This window comes from Callorhinus ursinus, unplaced genomic scaffold, assembly GCF_003265705.2.
Source record: "Callorhinus ursinus isolate GAN/ISIS: 27379988/994484 unplaced genomic scaffold, GSC_fseal_2.0 scaffold5, whole genome shotgun sequence".
In the NCBI taxonomy this organism is placed as follows: Eukaryota; Metazoa; Chordata; class Mammalia; order Carnivora; family Otariidae; genus Callorhinus; species Callorhinus ursinus.
In genome coordinates, this window is record NW_027397067.1 from 59054002 (window position 1) to 59065952 (window position 11951).

The 11951-nt window shown below is 34.2% G+C and overlaps 1 non-coding gene across 1 annotated transcript; it reads right to left on the reverse strand.

Annotated features, from left to right (window-relative positions):
- Window positions 1-9981: 9981 nt before the first annotated feature.
- LOC112823796 (U6 spliceosomal RNA) lies at window positions 9982-10085 on the reverse strand. The gene has a single exon (XR_003208149.1). It is a non-coding gene; the product is annotated as a U6 spliceosomal RNA (small nuclear RNA).
- Window positions 10086-11951: the final 1866 nt, after the last annotated feature.

Sequence of the window (11951 nt, forward strand, 5' to 3'; positions counted from 1 at the left end):
TTCTGCTAATTCTGGCATATAAAGCCATGAATTCTTATGTGCTTGTTATTTTTAACTGTGTGCTGCTCATAGTCTTGAAAAATTCGCTATGTGGATATTTCAAAGATTAAAAAAACAAGGGAGGGATCCTTCCTTTAAAGATCCACCTTGGTTTCTTGAAGGTACCAAGGGGCAGTAACACTGTGCAATCACTTTGAAATGTATTCACAATCTGTAGGTTATTTTATAACTAGTAGGTACTTATTAATTTGGACTACAAATGTGTTATTCAAGTGGGCTATGGTTATGATTTCTTAGGGCTTTTCCTCTAGGGCAACTTTTTCTGATGTTCAGGGGATGGAGGGCAGATTTACTTCTGACTTACCTTTATTCTAATGCTGTAATTCTCTGAAGCCCTAGCTTAATGTAGGTAGAATCTCTTATCAGATTTCTTATCTTGGGTGGTTGGTAGTCCTTGGGCTATAACTTCTATTGTCCTTATGTTTAAGCCATCAAAACTAAAGTGCAAATTAACTTTGAATAATAATTGCCTTTGTGGCAAAAATAGCTCCAGTACTCCCTTACTCTTGAGTTCCAAGTTTTCCTTAGAGTTGGCTTGGTAATTCCTTACTACTTTGTCAGCTCTTTGATAGTTTTTGAAAGGTAGTCATAAAATATTTCATCCAGCATCTGTTGTTGGTTTCAATGGGAGGATTAGTTTGAATAACCCAAACTGCTAGATCCCTGGAAACAGAACAAGACATGCAACATTTTCTAAACAAATTGCTTAAATTGAGTTTGAATCTAAGTCTGATTCAAAGTGGAACAGGACACTTTGTAAAAACAAACCTGGCCAGAAATTAAATTCATGAACCCACCCCAGGGTCTCAGAAATAGTAATACTATTATTCTGTAATAAGTATGTACTGGCAAGAATTTTGCAGTGTGCTTTTCAGGGAATCAAAGTACAGCTGAAAAATGAATTTTAAAAAAATCAACTCTGTACTTGAAGAGAAATTTTCATAATTATAGACAGAGAAACAAAGGTACCTCTCATATAATAACAAAGGGTCTTATTCAAAGAAACAACACCTCAATCAAAATTGCAGGGGTGCAAGGATGGGATGGAAGGCACAGAAGAATATGTCAAAAAACAATCAAAGAAGAGAAATTGGAGACATGGAAGCCAGTCCTACTAGAAATCATTTAAGTCTCATAACTAAAGATTTTACCAATTTCATAATAATGAAACATTACAACTTTATGTCATTCACAAGTTTAATTTTGTTATATAACCGTAGTTAATTTATACTACATTATATATGTCCCCTTTACTGAAGTTTGAGTTCAATCAATATTTACCAATCCTCTTGGACTCCTTAATAAACAGTCCAAACACAAGAGTGTATCCAGGTAGTGTCACAGGTAAATATATGGACCCAGAGAGCTATGCCTTTTCCAGAATGTTCCCAAGCCAGCCTAATTTCTGGCTGGCTATCTACAAAATTAAGATGCAGATACATAAAGGAAAAGAAATATGTGGTGTGGTATTGTTTGTTCGTTTTGTTTTATGCTCTGGGCAGGAGCATGGGGAATTGATTCACCAGCAGAAATATCAGTATTTGAGTTGTATAATTATGTAATATACACATATCTTTCGGTCCATCTCTCTTTTTTAAAATCTGTTATCTAAATGTTTGACCTCTAAAAGACAGTATATTAAAAACCTTAATCATAACATTTCAAGTTAAAATGGCTTTTTATGGAAACCTTCATTACTTGAAAGGCTTTGTCATCCACTTTCTTGATCAAAATAGGTAGTGACCTGTAAAGCAGCCAAGAAATTTATACTTAGAGTGGCTTTTTCCTGATGGATGAAGGAGCAGGCAAAGATTCTTCCTGGTAAAGTGTGGGCGGTTAATTTTATGTGACAACCACATTATGAATGAGGCAATAGGAGCATGAAGTAGTTCACAGCATTTACTTCTATCAAGTTCTGCTGATTAAAAAACCAAGGTGTGGTTCAAAAATTATCTGAGCCGCCAGTAATTTTTGGCTTCTCTATAAGACTACATGAGAATACACCAGAGGCTCTGGAAAGGAAGCCATGTCATCATTGGCAAGAATTCTAGAATTGGCCCCAGTTGGCTTAACTGAGCCTTCCAATGCAGCATGAAGGATGGAACTGGTGCATGTAATGGCATGAAGACTCATATATTAAAACTGAATATCACTCATGGCAGTTGTAAGCTTTATCAGAAATCCTAGATACAGGCATCTCTTCAAAATCTCAAGCACTGAAAGGATCTTTTGTAATATTGCATACTGTATAACAAACATTGTTGTCATCAGCAGGTTTGGATCTTCTGGGAGTCTGCATTCTGTCAAGGCCTTTGGCAGAGATTCAGGTAGAGAAACATTTACTTTAAAATGATTAATGATTCCCAACTCTACTTTGCCAAGGACCAGGCTTTTTGTCCTCTCTTTTTGGTCATTGATCCTGAAACACTTCTGCAACTTACTCAGCTTTCAAATTAACATGTATACTTTGAAAAATATACATACTTGATTAGATCTTTCTTTTCCCTGGAAACTGACCATGGCAGGCTCTCTTGTACAAGTACTGTATAAATATCTGTCTAATCAGTATTATTATTTGAATGGTGTTATTTAATTAGGCCATTTCTAAACCGCATTTATGGGCCAGCTGGTAAAGCCAGGATTCCAAGATATGACCTTTATTTGATAGGGTTTTAATAATGCATATACTGTAACAGTGTGTAGCATCACATATTACACAGTAATACCATTAAACTATTCCACAGTAAACAATAAGACTTGTTTTTTTCCAGTACGTGTGACCTAGAACTAAGAAGGCAAAAATCTCAGATGGTTATAAATATAAATTCTATTATAATTCACTCATATCAGTAAAGAAATATACTTAAATCTTTCAAGCAAATGAAAATTTTTACCTCATGTCTCTTTTCGTTAAATGTGCTTTGCTGTGATGGAAGGCTCTTTTTTTTCCCCTCCCTTTAGGTAGGAGAAATAAGGGAGTAGAAGTACTGTGTTTTGGCAGGTTTGAGTGTGTGTGTGTGTGTGTGTGTGTGTGTATTTCCTGAAAGCCAGTTAGTAAAATAACATAATTCATTAACATAATTTCCTACATTTTAATATAAATATATATTTAGGTCTTAAGTTTTAAAATAGTTTAATTTTTATTTGGGGTGAGCAGAAAAAATGAAACAGTAGGAAATCACTTTTGGGGTCAAACTTTCTCATCACTGTTTATTTGTAAGAAAAAGACTGGTTGAGAGAAATAATTTATGGGACATCCTCAAACTGGCAAAATTTGATAGGAAAACTTGCTTAACTCCGGGAAGTAGACAATCCATGCTTGGCTCCCTAGTAGGCTGAGGCAATTTATACAAACTTTTTAAAGCTTCTATCAAACTAACAACTTATCGACAATGATGATGACATTCTACAATTAAGAATTACAAAAACTCTCCATCTTTATTATCTTTTGACTTGTACTTATATTATAAAAAGTGATTTTTAGAACTGACATCGATTGCAAATAAAACCTTGCAATCTTCCCCTTACAAAAACAAGTCTTGTATGCAAGCATGAATGCAGGTATTCTTATAAATCAAACATTACGGATTTCTTTTTTTAGACCTTATTGTGTTTTTGTTTCTTAGATCATTCCACAAGCATTTATTAAGCACCTATGTAACAAACCCTGTTCTAGATGTGGGAATTTGACAGTAAATATACAAAAACTCCTATGTCAAGAAACTGGTGAAGGTATTTGATGATTTATAGTAGAGGTCCACAACTATGGCTCCTGAGTCAAATCTGAACCACTTCTCTCTTTTTTTTTAACAGCTTTATTAGGGTATTATTAATGTTAAAGAACTTCATATATTTACTGTGTACAATTTGATGAGTTTGAACATATGCAAACATCCATGACACTTTACTACAATTAAGGTAACAGACGTATCCAACACCTCTGAAACTTCCCTTTGTGCCCCTTCACTTTTGCTTGTTGTGTTGCTGTTGTTGTTGGAAGAGCACTTAACATGATTCTACTTCTTAACAAATTTGGAAGTGCACAATACCATATTGTTAACTATAGGCACTGTGTTGTCTAGATTTCTAGAACTTATTCATCGAGCATAACTGAAACTTTTACCCATTGAACAACAACACCTTATTTCCCTCTCCCCTCAGCCCCTAGCAACCCCCACTGTATTATCCATTTCTATGAGTTTGGCTATTTTTGATATATTAGTGGAATCTCACAGTATTTGATCTTCTGTGACTGGCTTATTTCATTTAGCTTGTTGTTTGAAATTACCTTCTTTTTTAAAGGCCGAATAATATCTATACCACATTTTCTTTATTTTTTTCACCTTTCGATGTTTACTTGGATTGTTTCAATTTCTTAGCTGTTATGAATAATAAACTTAGCTGCAATGAACATAGGAGTGCAGATTGCTGTTCAAGATTCTAATTTTAATATTTTGGGTATATACCCAGAAATAGGATTGCTGAATCATATGATAGTTCTATTTCTAAATTTTTTAAAGAAACCACTTCTTATATTCCATAGATGCTACACTATTTTATCTTCCACATGCACAAGGGTTCAAATTTCTCCACATGCTCACCAAAACTTTGTTTTGTTTTGTTTGGTTTGGTAATAGCCATCCTAATAGATATGAGGTAATAGCTCATTGTAGTTTTACATTTCCTTAATAATAAAGGACAGAGAGCTTCTTTCCATATGTCTGTTGGCCATTTGTATTTCTTCTTTGGAGAAATGTCTGTTCAAGTCCATTGTCCATTTTTAATGGAGTTATTTCCTTTTGCAATTGAGTTATAGGCATTCCTTATATATTTTGTAAATTAACCCCCCATCAGATATATGACTTGCGAATATTTTCTGTCATTTTCTAGGCTGACTTTTCATTCTTGGTTGGTTGGTTGTTTTCTTTGCTATGCAAAAGCTTTTTAATTTCATGTAGTCTCACCTGTCTATTTCTGTTTTTGTCACCTGTGCTTTTGGTGTCATATCCAAAAATCACTGCCAACACCTAAGTCAAGAGACTTTGCCTTATGCTTTCTCCTATGATTTTTTTTTTGTAATTTTATTATGTTATGCTAGTCACCATACATCGTTAGTTTCGCCTATGATTTTTATAGTTTCAGGTGTTATGTTTAAGCCTTCAATACTTTGAGCAGACTTTTGTATATGATGTAAGATAATATTCTGATTACATTCTTTTGCATGTAGATATCTAATTTCCCAGCACCGTTTGTTGAAAAGAATATCCTTTTCCCATTGTGAATTCTTGGCACACTTGCCAAAGATCAACTGACTATATGCATGGGTTTATTCCTGGATTCTCTATTCTGTTCCGTTGGTCAGTCTGTCTGTAGCCATGCCAGTACCATACCATTTTAATTACTGTAGCTTTGTAGTATATTTTGAAATCAGAAAGTGTGAGGCCTCCGGGGTTGTTCTTTCTCAATATTGCTTTAACTATTTGGGGTATTTTTTATGATTCCATATGAATTTTGGGATTTTTTTTCTATTTCTGTAAAAAGTGCCACTAGGATTTCAATGTCTGTTACATCAAATGTGTCGGTTGCTTTGGGTTGTGTGAACATTTTAACAATATTAAGCCTTCTAATAAGTAAATATGGGATGTTTTCCCATTTGTTTATGTCTCCTTTAGTTTCACCGATGTTTTGCAATTTTCAGTGTATAAGTCTTTTATTCCTTGATTAAATTAATTCCTAAGTATTTTATTCTTTTTGATGCTATTATAAATGGGATTGCTTTCTTAATTTATCTTTCTGATATTTCTTTATTATTACATAGAAATGCAAATTATTATTATTTTTAAAGATTTTATTTATTTGACAGAGAGACACAGCGAGAGAGGGAACACAAGCAGGGGGAGTGGGAGAGGGAGAAGCAGGCTTCCTGTGGAGCAGGGAGCCCGATGCAGGACTCAATCCCAGGACTGTGGGATCATGACCCAAGCTGAAGGCAGATGCTTAATGATTGAGCCACTCAGGCATCCCGAGATGCAAATTATTTTTATGTTGATTCTGTATCCTATAACTTTACTGAATTCATTTATTAGCTTCCATAGGGTTTTTGTTTTGTTTGTTTATTTTTTTGTTTTATTGTGGGGTCCTTAGAATTTTTCACATATAGAATTATCTTATCTGCAACACAGATAATTTTACTTTATCCTTTCTGATTTAAATTAATTGATTTCTTTTTCTTGCCTGATTGCTCTGGCTAGAATTTCTAGTACTATGCTGAATAGAAGTAGTGAGAGTGGGTTTTCTTTCTTTTTCCTGGTATCAGAGAAAAAGCTTTTAATTTATCACAAGTGAGTATGATATTAGCTGTGGATTTTCCATATAAGGTTTTTATTATGTTGGGGTCCATTGTTTCTATGCCTAGTGGTTTTCATGAAAAAGTGCTGAATTTTGTTAAATTATTTTTCTGCAACCATTGAGATAATCCTGTGATTCTTATCCTTAATTCTGTTAATGTGTCACATTTATTGATGTGTGTATGTTGAAACACATTTGTGTGTCAAGAATAAATCTTACTTGATCATGACATATGATCCTTTTAATGTACTGATTTAATGTAGTGACTTAGTTTGCTAGTATTTTGTTGAGGATTTTTGCATCTATGTTAATCAAGGGCACTGGCCTGTAATTTTTTTGTTTCTTGTGGTGGTTTTGTCGGGCTTTGCTGTCAGGGTAATTCTGGCCTCATAAAATTTAGTTTGGAAGTGTTCTCTCCTCTTCAGTTTTTTGGAAGAGTTTGAAAAGAATTGGCAATAATTCTTCTTTAAATGTCTGGTAGAATTCACTAGTGAAGCCATCTGGTCCTGGACTTTTCTGTGTTGGAAGGTTTTTATTACTGATTAAATCTCCTCATTCATTACTGATCTGTTGAGACCTTGTTTTTCTTCATGATTCAGTCTTGGTAGGTTGTGTGTATCTAGCAATTTATCCATTTCCTCCGTTATCCAGTCTGTTGGTAAATAACTGTTCACGGTAGCCTCTTATGATCCTTTTTATTTCTGTGGCATTAGGTGTAATGTCTCCTCTTTCACTTCTGATTTTATTAATTTAAATCTGCTTTCTTTTTTCTTGGTTAGAGTAGCTAAAGATTTGTCACTTTTGTTTATCTTTCCCAAAAACCAACTCTTGGTTTCATTGATCTTTTCTATTGTTCTCATAGCCCCTGTCTCATTTATTTTTGCTCTAGTATTTAGTATTTCCTTTCTTTTAACTTTAGACTTAGTTTGTTCTTTTTCTAGTTCCTTGAGGTATAAATTTAGCGGGGCCTTTTTAGATTTCTTTTTTTAAGATTTTATTTATTTATTTTAAAGAGAGAGAGGGAGAGCAGGGAGGGGCAGAGGGGGAGGGGAAAAGAATCTGAAGCAGACTCTGCACTGAGCACAGAAGGCAGTGCAGGGCTTGATCCCATGATCATATCATGACCTGAGCCAAAACCAAGAGTTAAACGCTTAACAGACTGAGCCAACCAGGAACCCCTAGAACTTTCTTTTTTAATGTGGGTGTGTATTGTCATAAAATTCCCTCTTATAACTGCTTTTGCTGCATCCTGTATGTTTTAGTATGTTGTGTTTTAATTTTCATTTGCCTCAAGGCATTTTTTTGATTTCTCCATTGATTTCTTCTTTGACCCTTTGTTGTTCAGGAATATGTTGCTTAACTTCCACATATTTGTGAATTTTCCAATTTCTGTTCTTTTATTGATTCCTAGTTTCATACCATTATGGTTGGAAAAGATACTTGGTATAATTTCAGTCTTCTTAAATTTGTTAAGACTTATTTTATGACCTAACATGGGATCTGTCCTGGACAATGTTCCATATATGCTTGAGAAAAATGTGTGTTCTACTGCTGTTGGAGGGTAAGTTCTAAATATGTTTATTAGGTTCATTTGATCTACACTGTTGTTCAAGTTAGCTATTTCTTTATTGATTTTCTGCCTGGATAATTATATCAATTATTGAAAATTTGGTATTGAAGTCTCCTACTATTATTGTATTGTTATGAATTTCTCCCTTCAGTTCTATTAATTTTTGCTTTATATATTTTGGTGTTCTGATGTTGGGTGCATATATATTTATAATTGTTATATATTCCTGATGAATATCCTTTTATCATTATGTAATGTCCTTTTTGGTGCCTTGTGGCAGTTTTTGACTTAAAATGTATTTTAAATGTATTTTGTTTGATATAAGTAAAACCACCCCTGCTGTCTTCTGATTACCATTTGTATTGAATATCTTTTCGACCCCATTAACTATGTGTGTCTTTAATTCTAAAGAAAGTCCCTCATAGGCAACATGTAGTTGAGTGTTGTTTTATTATCCATCAGCCGTGTTATGTCTTTTGATCAGGAAATTTAATCCATTTACTTTTGAAGTAATTATTCTTAGGGAAAAACTTACTATTGCATTGTTTTCTGTTTTGTAGTTCTTTTGTTCATCTTTTCTTCTCTTGCTATCCTTCTTTGTGTTTTGTTGATTTATTGTGGTCATACATTTTTATTTCTTTTCTTTTGTATATATTCTGTATGGTTTTTTGTAGTAATCATGAGGCTTACATAAAACATCTTATAACAGCTAATTTTAAGCCAGTAACAACTTAAGTTCAATAGCATATAAAAACTATTCTTTTTACTTGTCCTGCCCAACACACTTCATGTTATTGAAGTCACAATTTACATCTTTTTTTTTCCTTCCAAATTTTTATTTAAATTTGAATTAGTTAACATACAGTGTAATATTGGTTTCAGGAGTAGAATTTAGTGATTTATCACTTGCATAACACCCAGTGCTCATCATAACAAGTGCCTTCCTTAATACCCATTACTCTTCTAGCCCGTTCCCCAGCACCTCAGTCCATCAACCCTCAGTTTGTTGTCTACCATTAAGAGTCTCTTATGGTTTGCTTCCCTCTTTTTTTTTTCCCCTCCTTTCCCTATGTTCATGTGTTTTGTTTCCCAAAATAAATGAGTGAAATCATATGGTATTTATCTTGCTCTAACTAACTTATTTCACTTGATGTAACACACTCTACCTCCATCCACGTCATTGCAAATGGCAAGATTACATTCTTTTTAATGGCCGAGTAATATTCCAGTGTGTGTGTGTGTGTGTGTGTGTGTGTGTGTGTGTGTGTGTACACACCACATCTTCTTTATCCATTCATCCATCAATGGACACTTGGGCTCTTTCCATGAGCACTTGTTGATAATGTTGCTATAAACATTGGGGTGCATGTACCACTTTGAATCTGTATTTTTGTATCACAGTTTTTATCTTTTTATATTGTGAATTTGTAATTAAATTTTATAGTTATAGTTATTCTTAATGTGTTTTTTATCTTTATATTAAAACTAATAGTGATTTATATATCACCATTACAGCATTACAGTATTCTGTATTTGTTTATATATTTATCATTGCCAAGGTTCATGTACTTTTGTGTTGTTTAGCATCCTTTCATTCCAATTTGAAGAACTCCTTTTAGTATTTCTTATAAAACAGATTATAGGTGATGAACTCCCTTAGTTTCTGTTTGGGAAAGTCTTTATCTCTCCTTCATTTTTGAACTGTTCAGCTATGTGTAGTATTTTTGTTTGGTAGTTTTTTTTTTCTTTCAGCACTTTAAACACATCCCCCAACTCCCCTCTGGCCTGCAAGGTTTCTGCTAAGAAATCTGCAGATAGTCTTATGAGGGCTTCCTTGCATGTGACAAATTTTCTTTCGCAATTTTCAAAAGTCATTTTATGTTTGACTTTTGTCAACTACCTTATAATGTGTCTTCACGTAGACTTATTTAGAATTTTCCTATTTGATATTCTTTCTGCTTTATGAATCTGAACGTTCACTACCTTCCCCCAATTTGGGAAGTTTGCGTTGTTATTGCTTCACAAATTTGCATGTCATCCTTGTGCAGGGGGCATGCTAATCTCTGTATTATTCCAATTTTAGTATAGGAGCTGCCAAAGTAAGCATTGGGTCATTATTTCTTTAAATAAGTTTTCTCGTAACAGTGGTATCCTCCCTGGTAATAAACAGGTTTATTCTTATGAAATGCAAAGCTAATCTTGTCACCCCTCTACTTAAAATTCCACACTCTTTAGAATGACCTTTGGCACTTCAAGATCTGGGTTCAGCCCACCTTTCCAACCGCATCTCTCCCCAACACCTCTCTTTCCATCTTTTGAAGCACTAACACTGGTAATCCTGGAGTTTTTTTTTTTTATCTCAAGACCAAGTATTCTCAGTTTCTTCAACAAAGGCTTACAATGGCTTTTCTCAGGTGACTAAATGACACACTAGCAAATGCCTTATTCTGAAGGAATTATTTATGTGCTTCTGTGACACCAGCATTTCACTACATCAGTTATCACAATGCATTTATTCATCCATCTAGCAATACTGAGTGTCTAATATAAGCAAGTATTATCCTAGTTAACACATAGATCACTGGAACTTCAGTATCTAACAGAATATCAAAAATGTCAACTTACTTCCAGTCTCAGTTTTCTCTGTGATTGGGATTCACAAAGAGCTTTTTACAACATAAGCACAATTAAAAGACAATAAAGATTGAGAATCTTGTAATTCTTAATTTTAAGAGGTGATCATCATTTTCTTAGTGTGACAGGTGCTTTTCAAAGTATCAATTCATCTCTAAGCACAGATTTAGTTAACAGATATATGATTTATGAATAAGTAAATGGATGGTCCTTAAACACCCCTTTGGACCTGAGGTGTCCATTTTATAGTTCTTATTTTTGTCGTCTATCCTTGTTGGTAACAAGAGACCTGTTAGAAGCCACTGTCCTTCCAAAATGTTATGGCTGCAGATGCAATTCGGTGGTACATTAAGGACCTCCTCATATCAAGCATTCAATTAATATACCTGAGGTCCTCCAGTCGTGGAGATACATATTCCTCAGAGACTCTGTTTCTTCAGGAAATAATGTTTGATCAGAATTTCCTAAAGGCTACTTCCTTCTCAGCAATTTTCTTTCTCCTGTTATCTTGTTATTTTGCAAGGAAAACCCTACTATTTATTTACAACATGGAAATTTTACAGGTAATGACCATAAAAACTTCTTAAAAAATATTTTAAAAAGATATTCTGATGGCCATCATCAAAACCAGCATCTTTATTAAATTGCTAATATCGCATCACAGATCTCTAGCAAGCATGATTTACTTTCGCCATGTACAAATAAAGCTGGAATACACAAAAACGTCTAGAAAAAATATTTTCTTTTTCTTATGAACTAGGGCCGTTGAATGCATTAATTTGTAACATACTGATTTAATGTTATACTAGACTCTTTATGAAGGAGAAAACAGGGCCAAAATGCAATTGTGTAACCCCACACATGCACATTTTTAAAATCATACAGCAATGGGAGAGGCCTCAAAGAAGAAACCAGAAAAATAAAACCATAGGCAAACTGCATCACCTCCATGTGAGTCATTCATCTTTCAGTGTTTTTATGTCTGCTTTGTTACCAGACTTACTTAGATTGCAGAACCACTGGGTGGAGGCCACAACTGTCTCTGTGTTGTGGATATTTTTTCATACATTATAAGTACTTAGGAAACATTTTCTAGTAGTAATGATTCAAGAAAACAAATCACGGGGTGCCTGGGTGGCTCAGTCATTAAGTGTCTGCCTTCAGCTCAGGTCACATTCCCAGGGTCCTGGGATCAAACCCTGCATCGGGTTCCCTGCTCAACAGGAAATCTGCTTCTCCGTCTCCCACTCCCCCTGCTTGTGTTCCCTCTCACACTGTGTCTCTGTCAAATAAATAAATAAAATCTTTTAAAAAATAAAAGAAAACAAATCACAAATAG